Source organism: Canis lupus, chromosome 28 (assembly GCF_048164855.1).
Source record: "Canis lupus baileyi chromosome 28, mCanLup2.hap1, whole genome shotgun sequence".
Classification (NCBI taxonomy): Eukaryota; Metazoa; Chordata; class Mammalia; order Carnivora; family Canidae; genus Canis; species Canis lupus.
In genome coordinates, this window is record NC_132865.1 from 4,071,223 (window position 1) to 4,084,495 (window position 13,273).

A 13,273-nucleotide genomic window follows, 5' to 3' on the forward strand; every position below is an offset into this window, starting at 1 on the left:
GGAGAGAGAGCAGGATAGCTGGAAGCTATAAGACATGAAGGTAATTAAAGATTTAGAAGAAATGCAGAACTGTGGTGTCTAGGAAAAATGTAAGTCTGACCAAGCCCATACCATCAATCCCCAGAGACATTGCAAGTAGGATTTTGAGACAAAGTTTTACTAAAATCTTGAAAGACAAGGCATCTCAAAATATTGGATGCTTTGCATCGGCCAGCAGCTGATATTCGGGATGTATATATGGCGTGGATACATAGAAAATAATGTATCAATGACAGTAATGATATATACTATTTGTTGAATATTTATTGCTGTGTAAACACAATATCACAATTCTAAAAGTTTGACCTTCCGAATTAACATCTAATCTTACACATTTAAAATCATTTGCTAGTAGGTCTGTCCTAGAAAAATGCATATCTGAAACAAAATATTGATTTTTTTCCAGTCCGTTATGCTCATGTAGAAAGACCGTCAGAAATTATTTATTGGAAGTGCACTACTAAATTCATTAGAGGGATATTTTAATTAGGTTATTTTTGCATTAGCAGTCAGTGGGAAGTTACAATTGTTACTTGCAGTGAGACAAAAATATGCATCATTCTTTGACAGGAAATAAGTCAAAATCCGAATGATTGAAAGTGTATACATACAGCATATATGCTCATACATGCAGATTGAACTAATTGATACATCGCCCAAGATCAAGGCATTTTTTACCTGATAGAATTAGCAAGGTTAGCTATCACTTTGAAAGTTCTTTTTATCTACCTGTCTCTCTAAGGATAGAAGTACCTGTTTTGGTTTCCATTTAGATTTCTCTTTGGGATGTGGACCTGTTTGGAAATGGTCAGATATAAACTCATATATTATATGAGTTATATAATTATATAAACTCATATGATTATATAAACTCATTATATAATCACATTTTGTTGTGACTTCTGAAAATGAGAAAACATGTTTTGGTTTTCTTTTCTCTCCTCTTTAAATCTTCATGTGGACTGCTCCATGTGACAAAAGCAGCTGTGTTTTTTCTATCCTCTAACCTGGACCACATAAATGTTTTTATGTCCAAATCGTATCCTTCAAGAAACAAGCATTCATTGAGTGATTTACTGTATCATAGGTATTATGCAAGACACCCGACACCATCACAAGACAGATGTTTCTTCCAGGAGAGTAATTTTTAAAAATATATCTTTCCTCAGTAAACCATTGTACAAAGCAGAAAGGAAATTATCAACCAACTGAACTCAACCTGGCCCTCTTGTAACCCCTACATGTTAATAAATGTATTGAAATATATAGTTTGTTGTTTGTATTATATATGCACCCACGGTTTGCTTTGTAAACACTGAAAATAAGTATTAATATTAACCACCAGTGGGACTATAGAGAGGTGATTCAAATCAATCACATTTATTTATTTTTATTGGATACCTCTCCTCTCACACTAGTGGAGTTCAGTCCGGAGCTTAGGATCTATTAAATTGAAGGGAATAAAAGGACAAAAAAAAAAAAAATGATGACCACCAATTTTACAGGAGAAGAAAGCAAATTAATGCACTGCTTTAGATGACAGCACAGCATTAAAGACAGTGTTCAAACCCAGAATTGAAATCTAGATGTGTGTGTGCTGCATGATGCCATTGGGAGGGAAGGAAGGAAGGAAGGAAGGAAGGAAGGAAGGAAGGAAGGAAGGAAGGAAGGAAGGAAGGAAGGAAGAGAGAAAGAGAAAGAGAAAGAGAAAGAAAGAGAAAGAGAAAGAGAAAGAGGAGGAGAAGGAGGGAGAAAGAGAAAAAGAGAAAGAGAAAGAAAAAGAGAAAGAGAAAGAAAGAGCCAAAGAGAAAGAATTCAATAGAAAATGGCAAATAGAGGTTACTGAAGTTGATCTTAAAACATCTGGTAGATGTTGGGGCACCTGGATGGCTCAGTCCATTAAGCCTCTGGCTTTAAGTCGTGATCCCAGGGTCCTGGGATCAAGCCCCATGTTTGGCTCCCAGCTCAGTGGGGAGCCTGCTTCTCCCTCTCCCTCTGCCTCCCCCACCCCGACTTGTGCACTCCCTCTCTCTATCTCTCAAATAAATAAATAAAATCTTTTAAAAAAACATCTACTAAATCTAACTAAGGCCATAAAGCAACAATCACAAAGGTCATGGAGCCCTTGCTACCTCCAAGGCATGACACGTGGATACAGGAATCACATCAACACCACCCATGGTCAAGTAGAAAATGGATGGAATAAAGCCATACCTAAGGAAGCAAGGGGACGCACAAATGTGTGTTGTGCTTAACAGTAAGCTTAGGGAAAACAGTCCCCCATCATGCCAAGGAATGTCTCCTGATCTGAAATTTTCACTACAAGGATCCAAAAGGATCTATTTCTGTCACGGGGAAGGTACTATAAGTGAAACGAACAGGTCTAAATAATCCCGTCCTTGTTCAAACTGCAGTTTGTGTTTCCTGATGAGAATGCAGAACCGTTTGCAACTGACCCACCTAGTGTGGTGCCTAGAATCCCCACCCGTCACTCTGCCTTAAGTGTAATAGTGCCTCAGGAGGCCTTGTGGGAGTAATACATGAATATATAATACCAATTTGCATGGCAACATGGACTTTTAAAATTCAAATCAGCTGTCACTTTGTAGAGAAAAGAACCCAGGTTTTGGAGCTGGGTAGAACTGGGTTTGAATCCTCCTCTTGTGCTACTTCACTGTTTGCGTCTGAGCAAGGTACTCGACCTCTCTGAGATACGGTGACAGTGTAAAATATATGAGTGTATGAAACACCAGGCACGCATCGGATACGTGTAGATGCCCAAGATGCCATACGTTTCAGTGGACGAGGAGCAGATAGGCAGATTCCAGCAAGGCCAAAACACTTCTTTTTATTTAATAAAACATCTGACTATCTGAACAAGGAACATCTCCTCTATCTCTCAAGGTTCAGTAGACAAATTATTGAACTGTTGTTGCTGGGTTTTTTTTTCCTTTCCTCTAATCTCCTTACTCCCCATATACCAACGGGGTGTCTGAATATCTTACTGACACCTCAAATTCAATATACCCAATATGAATCATAATCTTTTTCAACATGAATTCTCTATGGCTATCCGTGGCACCAACAGACTTTCAGTTCTCTACCCTATTCAAATATTAAACGATGATTATGCACAGGATGGTGGATGGGGGAAGTCCAGGGGTCATAGTCCTCTAGGAAAAATTTGGAACTCTATGGGGTTTATGGATTGCCGTGATGACTGCGGGGTGTTACTCAGACTTAGTGGGAAAGGGCAAGAGGTGCTGCAATCCCTTCAGGGCTGGGAGGATTTTTTCACACTGAAGAACTGTGGAACCCAAAATATTAAGAGTGGCCCTACCAAGAAATATGAATAGAATCCACCTCTTCAGAGGCCTCTCATTCTCAGTTTCCACTTTCCACTCCAATTCTGTGGTACTACTCCAGGCTCTGTATTACCTTGAATCATAAAATGTTATTGCTTGAAGGAATTGGAAGATCATTTAGAGCAGGGTCATCAATATCTGAGGGAACTGAGGCCACAAAGCTTCATTTCCTGGCCCAAGTTACAGGACGACTTGATTCCAGCACTGAAGTTTGACCTGAGATCTACTCCATTAGACCTCCCTGAGGTTATAATACTACAGAACTGCTCTCCAAATTCGAATTCACCCTCTGCTGGACAGAGCCTACCACTAAATCTCCTTAAAGAATCATTCCCAGAACATCACTTTCCAACCCCAAACAGCCTTGAGTGCTTCCTCCTTGCCTACTAAATATATTCCTCAGCCTTGAATCCTAACCACCCATGATCTGGGCCAACCAGGCCATCTAGTGTTATCTCACCCAGCTCTCCTTCTGCCTTTTTCAAGTGACAAACTGTCCCTCTGGCTACCTCCCAAGCACATATTGGGCATTTATATCTTCCCTCAAGGTTTTCCCTTTGCCTAAAATATTCTACACATTCCCTCCTGTCAAATCTCTACTGACATTCAAATGTCTCCCTCTCCATGAAGCTTAAAAAAAAAAAAAATTTCCTCAACCAGACATGCTTTTTCTCTAACACTTTTAATACTTTATAGCTTTTATTGGAATCACTATGGTCTGGTAGGCACTATAGCTATTTGAATATTTTGTTCTAGTTGAGGACAGAGGCTGACAAATTTGCACAACCTCACCTATAGCATATTTTACACATACGAGGTAGAGAGTAAAATTTTGGAGATACATACATTAAATATCTAGCAGCAAATCTGGGGGGTGGGGGTAATCAGCGGAAAAGGAAAAGCCTCTACTCTTACCTATTTACCTTGAAAAGCTTTAAAGCACTTCTCACTCCTGCTTTAACACTCCTTTTCATATTATAATTGAAATTCATTGGAAATGTGTTTCAATTAAAAAAAAAAAAAAGCAGAGGAGAATGACATCATCCCTGTTCTTTCTGTTGCCCTCAATGAAAATTCCATTTATCTTTGTCATCTAACCTATACTGTCAGCACTAAGGATGGAAGCCTCATTAATAAAAATCAGAGTAGATCTTCTACCTTGTGGATGAAAACTCCTAAAATATCCTCAAGACAATTGTGCCACATATTACAGTCTGGGGAAGATATTCTGAATTGGCATAATCAGTTGATTTAAAACTTGGTTTAGAACCATAATTGTGGAAGGAAAAATCTTTGTGAAATCTTTCTAACCATGCACCAAGACATAACATGGAGTTTAGATGAAAATAAGCAATAAAGTAGAGCTGGGGAGTAGACGCTAGCTTTCTTGGTACTGACCACTCACTTCCAAATTAAACTCTTGATATAATTATAAGTCTTTGTGTATGTGTATGTGTTAAGAATAAATCTAGACATGTCTTCCACCCAGCTACAAGTTTTCTTAATGTGTCCCCACATGAAAATAAATTATCACATGATCAATGTAATGAGCTAAATACAAATGAGCTAAATATATGACCAGAATCTTCAGGCATAAGATGAGGAACAAAGAAACAAAAATTCTAAAGAGCATATAATCCAATTTAAAAGCACGGAATCTTAATCTTGAATCATTAAATCATGAGCTAAATAGTACATAGTTTTATGCTAATGTCTCAATGCTGGTAATACCCTGGAAATCAAGCTGCTGTGTCACGGCTATTTATTAGTCTGACAAGAGTTATTGGAGTTTTTGTACATGGGTGAAACCTTTGGTAGTACTGGACATTATCTCATTTTTATGTAGTTGATTATATTTTAATTATTAGACAAGAGAATGATTTTGTAGAAATTGTATTCTCTAAATTTAGAATAGAATAACTTTTTTTTAGAGCTGCAAGGATGTGATAAAAGGTCATCATTATGCTTTGCTGTAACTCAATCTTTTCCTACAAAAATATTATACATTTACGTTTAAAAAGTTACAGCACAGAACCTAAGAGCTGTGTTCCTTCACCATGCAGTTCACAGGAACTAACCCTCCAAGGTTGGCTCTTTGAACCTTAGAAATATGAATAATTAGGTCATTTCATAAATTATGGCATAAGATATCAGACTGCCTTACATTATATTGCATTGCATTTAAAGAGCTCAAGTATAAATAGGTGACTTGAAAAGTTATTCTGCACTTCGCTAATAGCTTATATTATTTCCTGAAAATTCCTTTTTGTAGAAAAGGGCATGCCACTTCTCTGCTGGATGCTCCAGCAAGTCTTGTTTACTGTAACCAGGAGATGAAATTTCCAAACAAACCCTGGTGTTTACAGCACTTGGAGAGGCATGTGGCCTGCCATTCCAGCCTCTCTCAAGCATGTGCCCCACCTGCTTTTTGGCTTTGGCTTACACAAGTTGGTTGGGCCACAACACAAGTGTGAGAACATGAGAATGTGAGATGCCACAGGCCAGGTGACATGCCAGTGCTGAAAAGCTGGTACATGGCAGGGCATCATTGTGTACATAGAAAGGCCACATGCCACACCAAAATGTGGCAGCCACTTCTCCCAAATTAGATGAATAATTTTCCTTTCATTATGTTCTCAGAAGCATGTTGTAAAACAATAAGCCTTGAGCTACATGAAGTCCAAAAGTTCAGGGTTTCAAATGAGTGGCAAATGAATATTCATGTTTATTTCCGGGTTGATTGACAAGTAGGACTTTTTTTTAAAGCCACACTTATGTGTGATTTAAGAAATATTTTTTCAAGGCAACAGAAATCATTCTCATAGGTGTGAGTCTTCTGATGTGGCCAAATGCTGTAGAGCAGCAAATAACTTTTTTTTTCTTTGACTAATAAAGCAGGAGAGAATTTACTAGAAGAAATGTCGTAGGATCTCATATAGTTCCTCCTAGTTTCTCTGAATTTCATACTTCTGTATGCTATCACCAGGTCCATGCTGCTAATGCAACTGCAGTTGAATTCATTTCAAGTGTTGGCAGGAAAGGATAAGGGAAAAAATAATTACACTTTTAAAATTCTGTTGAGTCTAGTGTGAGTTACAGAATTCATAAATGTGCCATGTCAGGTAACCCGAGGTATTTTCTGAGTTCCGACTCTATCGCTGAATAAGTATGTGAACATAAAAGTTGAATAAAATTTTTCTATACTTTATTTTCTTCATCTTAACAATAGGAGACTCAATCCAGGGCCAAAATCCTTCTGAAATATTTGAAGAATCAGTAATGAGAATGTCTTTCTCCATAAGAGGGCATCAACAGGAATCTTGAAAGAATCTAAAGGGCATTTGTCTCCGCTATCCACACTTTACACAAGAAAATAATTGTGGGACTTGTGACTATTAACATTTATTCCTCACGTAATGTATTTTCAGACATATGGTTTTTAAGATTTATTTTTTTTCATCTGTTTAACTGCAAGCCATGGATTTCCAAGGAGGAGAATATACCTTTTTATAACCTTTGGCATAGATTTCATATAATATTAGAAGTGAATCAACGATTTTTAAAAACTAGCAATCATATTAGTATGTGGAGAGCTGTAAGTTAGGCCTGCGTCTTATGGTTCTTGGCTTTTGCAGCTGCTCCCTAACTTTCCTAAAATAATGCACCATAGTTGAGTGTGGCACAGAGAGTATCCTGTAGGGCCATAGTCCGATTTTAGATTAATGGGCTCATGGCCCTATTTGCTACGGCCAAGTACTGTTCACCTTCACCACGACCACAGCATATTCATCGTTTACATAAAAGAAAAGCCACTGATACTGTGCTATGCTTATAATGTTATGTTGCCTAATAAAGGTATTTTGGGGAGTTTATTTATTCCCTTTCTGTTTGCTGAGTAAATTATTGCTTGTAAAAGGTTATGCTTCTCCAGAGAGCATTAGAAATAAAGTCTCCGTTCTTTTTACCCAAAGTCTGGGCAATTTCCAGCATCTTTTAAGCCTAGAGTTTGAATAAGAATGTCATCTCTTTGAAATAGTCTGCCGAAATAGAGATTTAAAGCCCAGACACTGCCTCTTGATGAATACAACAGACTGAGAGGATAGTGGGGAATCCTGAGTCTGCGTGGAGACAGCTTCCCATTAGAGCTCCCATATTAGTATTCAGCACAGTAGGTGAAGCTTCAGAGACCAAGTATGATTTTGAATTCTGAATATCCAAGCAGAATATTCAGATACAGTGTATATACTGCATGTTTTTTTTAAATGTATATTTCAGTAGAGAATTTACAAAAGAAGTACATTATCCTTGTTTGAATATATTGAGCCTTCACACTGACTTTATGTGAATTCTTTATGTGAATTCTATAATTTCTAGAGTTACAGCTCTACAATATTTTACTAGTAGTATAGAATCAAAATTATAAACCAAGTAAAAAAATGTTTTTTTCCTGGACATTTTCATCATCCCCTCCTTTTGGCCTTCATTCTTTCTTATTTCCTGTTATAGTTTTCCAGATTTTTGTGTGTAACAATAATCCACTCTCCCCTACAGATCATGCACACTCCTGGGAGGTTGTAAAGATGTCTTTTCATCATCTACTGACTTTCTTTTCTTTTCTTTCTTTCTTTTTTTTCTTTTTTAGTTTATTCTCTCTGAGGCATAGATGAGCTGGAGGTATCACTTGGGACACACTCATAATTGAATGATGAAGTGAACTTAAATGAGTGTATGCAATTTCACATCTGCCAAAGGTGGAAACAATGTTGGTCCCATCCACTTAAATTTGAATTGGTGATTTAGCGTCAAATGTGCCATTTTAACAAATTTTAACAGTGGTATCTACAGTAGAGTGGGGTAGGCCGAATAGTCTACCTTCATTGTCTATGACACATAGTAGGTCATTAATAAATATTTGATTGAATTGAATAGGAAAAAATATCATTGTGGAATACATCATGTCAGCTTAGAATAATTGGACTATGGCTATGTTGAGGAGAAATAACCAAAAAGAGAGTCAATTCTTCCCTAAGGACTAGCAACATGGTAAAAAAAAGAATTTTAGAAAAATAAATGGGCAAAAGAAGGGACTAATATTTTGAAATAATGAGAGTCTACTCTTCCACATAAAGGACAAAGCTATATTTGCGGTATCTGGAGAAAATGGTGGTTGAAGCCATTTGAAAAGTTGAAAAAGGATGTGTTCATGGTTATAACTTTTAACAATAATCATTTGTTGGATCCAATTTTCAAATATTTTTTATGTTCTAAAATAAAGAGGAATGTGTCAATGAAAACATGGATTTTTCACATTGAAGTTTACCTTACTCTAATATTTTCAGATGGAGGATTCATGATGAATTTAAAACAAAGCGTAGAATCTATAAGAAAATAACAATGTGTTTAGATTTTGGTAAGCCTGCCAAAATCATAGGGAAGCGTAGTCACCACCCAGTGCCTTTTTTGTTTTAGGGGAAAATTATTTTTTTAATGCCCTAATGAGTATAATTAGTAAAATGTTGTATATGACAAAAGTGTACATCAAGATGAGCCAGGACCCTGAGAAGTGACATGTGATCATATTTTGCTAAGGAAAAATCAAATGCTCTGTGATAAAAATGGAACTAATGAAACCAATATGAAACGCAAATATTTCTGAATCTAATTATTACATCAAAAATACTAGAAATCCTGGACTTTAGTCTACTGTTACATTCTTTAAATTTCTGATTCTCAGAGTTAAAAAAAAAAATCTGGTTGCATGGCACTCGGAATATACGTAAGTAACACTTGGGAGACATTGATAAAACATCGGATAATTAGTTAATTTCCTGAATTTCATTAGAAGATGGTTTTAACCCTAATTTTAGGATACAAAGATTGATAAAAACGATTACTTTACATGAAAATATTCTTACATTAACTATACGATTTGCCAAACCACACATGGAAATTTAAAAAGAGAAAGATATTTTTCTTTGACCTGAAAGGAGGACCACACATATACTTTAGTGAATTGAAAACAGCTGTGTACAGTCTTTGGCACAGGCAAATTTTTTGAAAGATTACATCTGGATGGTCAGTTTGGGTTTTGATACAATCACCATTGAGGTATTTACATATAAATATAAAAATATGTTGAACTGCTTAAAAACATTTGTTTTTTTTGCTTAAAAACAATTTTAAAAGTTGAGTCATCTATGCCTTGAATTCAGTGTCCTGGGTTCCCCCCTCCCTTTTCTTGCATTCTACTGGTATATAATTTGAGTAAAACTGTTAAAGGCAAATATTAACCATTAAATGTGAAGGAATGATAAAAACTATTGTAAAAATGAAGAAATGAGGAAATTTTAATTCTGTCCTTGACTGTTGAATTTACTAAATGATGCTTTGCAAACGACTTTAGCCATATAGTACTCAATTTCCTTGTATAGCGAGGTTAACAATACTTTTTATTTAACTGGGATTGTTTAAAAAGAGCAAAACCAAATGAACTCCTGATGAAATTTCTATATTTACATATTGTCTATAATCAGTATTTTCTCTTTTGCCAGACAATTTTCAGGACATGTTGGATTCTCATTTTTTCAAAAAGATAATGTAATTTCTTTTCTTTTGGTAGCATAAACTGGAATTCGTAGGCACTGAATTAGGCAGGAATAAAGGAGATGAATTTATTTTATCAACAATTTTCATTTATTATATTTATTTTTATAATGCCCTTTCAAGTAGCAACTCAAGGCAGTATGTGGTGATTCTGACTGCAATGTAATAGTCATAAAAAATGTATTTATAAGACCCTGTACCGGACATCTTCTGTGAATCTAACCCTAAAATGTAAAGCAATAACCTGGGAATAGTTATGAATATCTAAAGATGCAGGACCGACTTTCAAAGGGATTTCCTCCCCCACTTTTCCCCTTAGAAAGAGCTAAAAAGGACTAAAGATATCAATTCAATACATGTATTTTTTTTCCCAGGCATCAATTTTCTTGGAAATAAATCTGAGAAGTAGAAAAAATAATTTACTCTCTGCATGGGTATTTGCTGTAAGAACTTTCACCATAATGGAAAGTGAATGGAAAGGTTAAGTAGAAGACGTGCATCATTGCTGTAATTTGTAAACTGATGTGATAACCTCATGTTTAATATTTTATGGAGTAGAAGGTGAATGCTAGAGGGAGAAATGTCACTTGGAGATAAGCGAAATCATATGCTAAGAATGTGTATAAATGTGACTGAGAATTAACTTGAGTGTTTCTTTATTAATTGATAGACTGGTGTAACATGACGATGAAATAATGAAGGTATCCTAGCAACCATCTTTTCCTAACAACTGTGGCCTGTAAGACTGTGATGACTGTCAGCCACATTTTATTAATTCAGGAGGGTGAGCAAAGATAATTTCAATTAATAAAACCTCTCTACAAACAAAGTATAATGTAGATTTGATCACATCTATTACTAGAATTTTTTATTTAATGATATAAAATAATAGTATCCCTAGATGAATAAATCATTTTAAGTTGATAATATTCCAGTTCTGAATAGTAGTAAGATACTCTATCATTTATTTAGTTGATATACAATCTGGAAAAACATCTTAAAAAAAAAAACCCACAAAGACCTGCCAATATTATGAGGTCTTATAATATAAAATATGAAAACATTAAAATAGGCATTTACTTAAAAGTTGATGTTTCTATTTTTATCAGCTTTATTAATCCAATCATATGAAAATGAAAATATTATATGTCCCTGCTTTGATATTCTAAAAATGGATTTATTCCTGTTTTAAAATTCACATCTGTGGGCTTCGTCTTTCCCAATACTGAATTTATCCAAATACTATTTTTAGCGAGTTAGAATTGATACAAGAAGTACTTATTAAGCACCTAATATGTGCTCAAATGAAAGATCAACATGACACGATCATAAAAACACTTCTACTGAGTTTTTAGATCTACTTTTTTCCCAATTTTCATCTCCTCTGATTTAATATAGAAATAATTTATCTGTCTATGTCCTGTCAGGAAAACAGAAACCTCTCGGTCTACGTGAAATAAATAGAAAAGGATTTGATACAGAGAATTAGTGAAGGCAAGAAGCTACAGAAACTGCCAGAAACTTACATCAATCACCACTGCTTCCAACAGTGAAGTGAATGATTTCAGAATAAGATACCTGAAAACTGATGCAAATATGCCATGCCTGCCCAAACCCACGTATCTGCCCATTGCAGCCAAAGTGATAATATGGCTTCCTTCCTTTCCACCTTCCATGTTTCATGGATTGCCTCTCATTGGAAGGATCTTCTGACAATATCTGAGAAGTCTAGTTCTCAGACTTCAGCCTGAGTGATACAAAGATCAGCCGGGATGAAGGGAAATAATGGTGCTGACCTCCCAACAGACAATATGGCATCAATCTCAAGCCACAGCTCTCCCATGGGCAATCGTATAGCAATTCCGAATAGAACAGAAAAACTGTTGGAGGGTTCTGTAGCTTGGGATTGTCTTTGGTATTTTAGTAACTAGAAGAACCCAAAATTATCCAAGATACTGAATGATGTATCTCCACTTGTACCACTGTTACCACAACAATTTTGTCGGTGTTCTAGTAAAGCTTAAAATTTATGCTTTTGTAAGATACCAATATGCTTGATAATCTGAAGAGATCTTTGGAAATTTGGAATCATTTAATCTTAGTGAACTGCCTGGTTAGATTTACTATTAATATAAAAGCAGAATAGGTTATGAATATGGAAATTTTTTGAAAAGCAATCACGAAAGTGAAAGTAGCACTTGTTAGCTAGCCGAATTAGTCTTTAGCAGTAACTATTCTGATAATATATTTTTAAGTTTGGGTGTCAGATACTCTTACTGTTTTCCACTTTGAGATGAATAATCCCCTTTTCCCCCCCTCAGCAACTATGGAACAATTGATGAGTTGCATAAATGAGAGAACTAGAACTTACTGAGACATCCTTGGTTGTGACGAAGCAAATAGATCTCTCCTAGGACAGAGAGGTGTCTGTCTTCATCACCATCCCAGGCCAACACTTAGCATGGTGCCTGATACATGTGAGGAATACAGTAAATATGTCCTGAATAATACATGACTACTACTTAATTTGTTCCATTTAACTCACATATTATTTCAGAAATTGTGTTTTTTTTCCATAGAGAAATGTACAGTCATTAGAGGGAGGAATTTCAAAACATGACATTTTCAAATCTTAATAATTGTTGAATCTAGATTCAACAAGAACAAAACAAAAGGTACAGAGATTAATTGTACTTTTCTGTCTGCTTTGGATATATTTAAATTCTTTTTTGGATAAATTTTCTTTTGAAACGTCATTCTGGGTGATCTGAGGCTAACGATCACAACCACCATTCTACTGAGTCAATAGGTAGCTTCAGTGTTGCAGTCTTCTGACGAAGAGTCTACTATGGGCCTGATACCCAAGCTCTGTTCCGTGGTCACAGAACCTCCTGGAAGGCACATTTCTTCCTGACTCATCTTCACCCTCTCTTCATCTGTAATATGTCAATATGGCATCCCTGCATAGGGCTTTCTTTGTGTGCATTATATAGAAAAATACAATAATGTATCAGCTATCATTTGTTTATTCTAAGTGACAGGAATCTTGCTTTAAATATTTTCTTTCATTCAGTACTCACAGTAATCTTATGAGTTAAGTTTGAATCCTACCCACAGTTTACAGAGAGGAACGAGAGATTTAGAGAAGCCAAATCAATTACTCAGTGCCTCATAGATATTATAATAAAGAGCCATAATTTAAACCCATGACCGACTTCATCGAATCAACAATAACAACAGTCTCAGTGAAGGAACTTGGTAAATTG

At 35.8% G+C, this 13,273-nt stretch overlaps 1 long non-coding RNA gene across 1 annotated transcript in view; it reads left to right on the forward strand.

Annotated features, from left to right (window-relative positions):
- Positions 1 to 10,723: 10,723 nt before the first annotated feature.
- Positions 10,724 to 13,273, forward strand: part of LOC140620115 (uncharacterized) — a 36,783-nt gene continuing 34,233 nt past the window's right edge. The window contains exon 1 of the long non-coding RNA XR_012019853.1: positions 10,724 to 10,791. This is a non-coding gene — a long non-coding RNA (uncharacterized lncRNA). The remainder of the gene's footprint in view (positions 10,792 to 13,273) is intronic.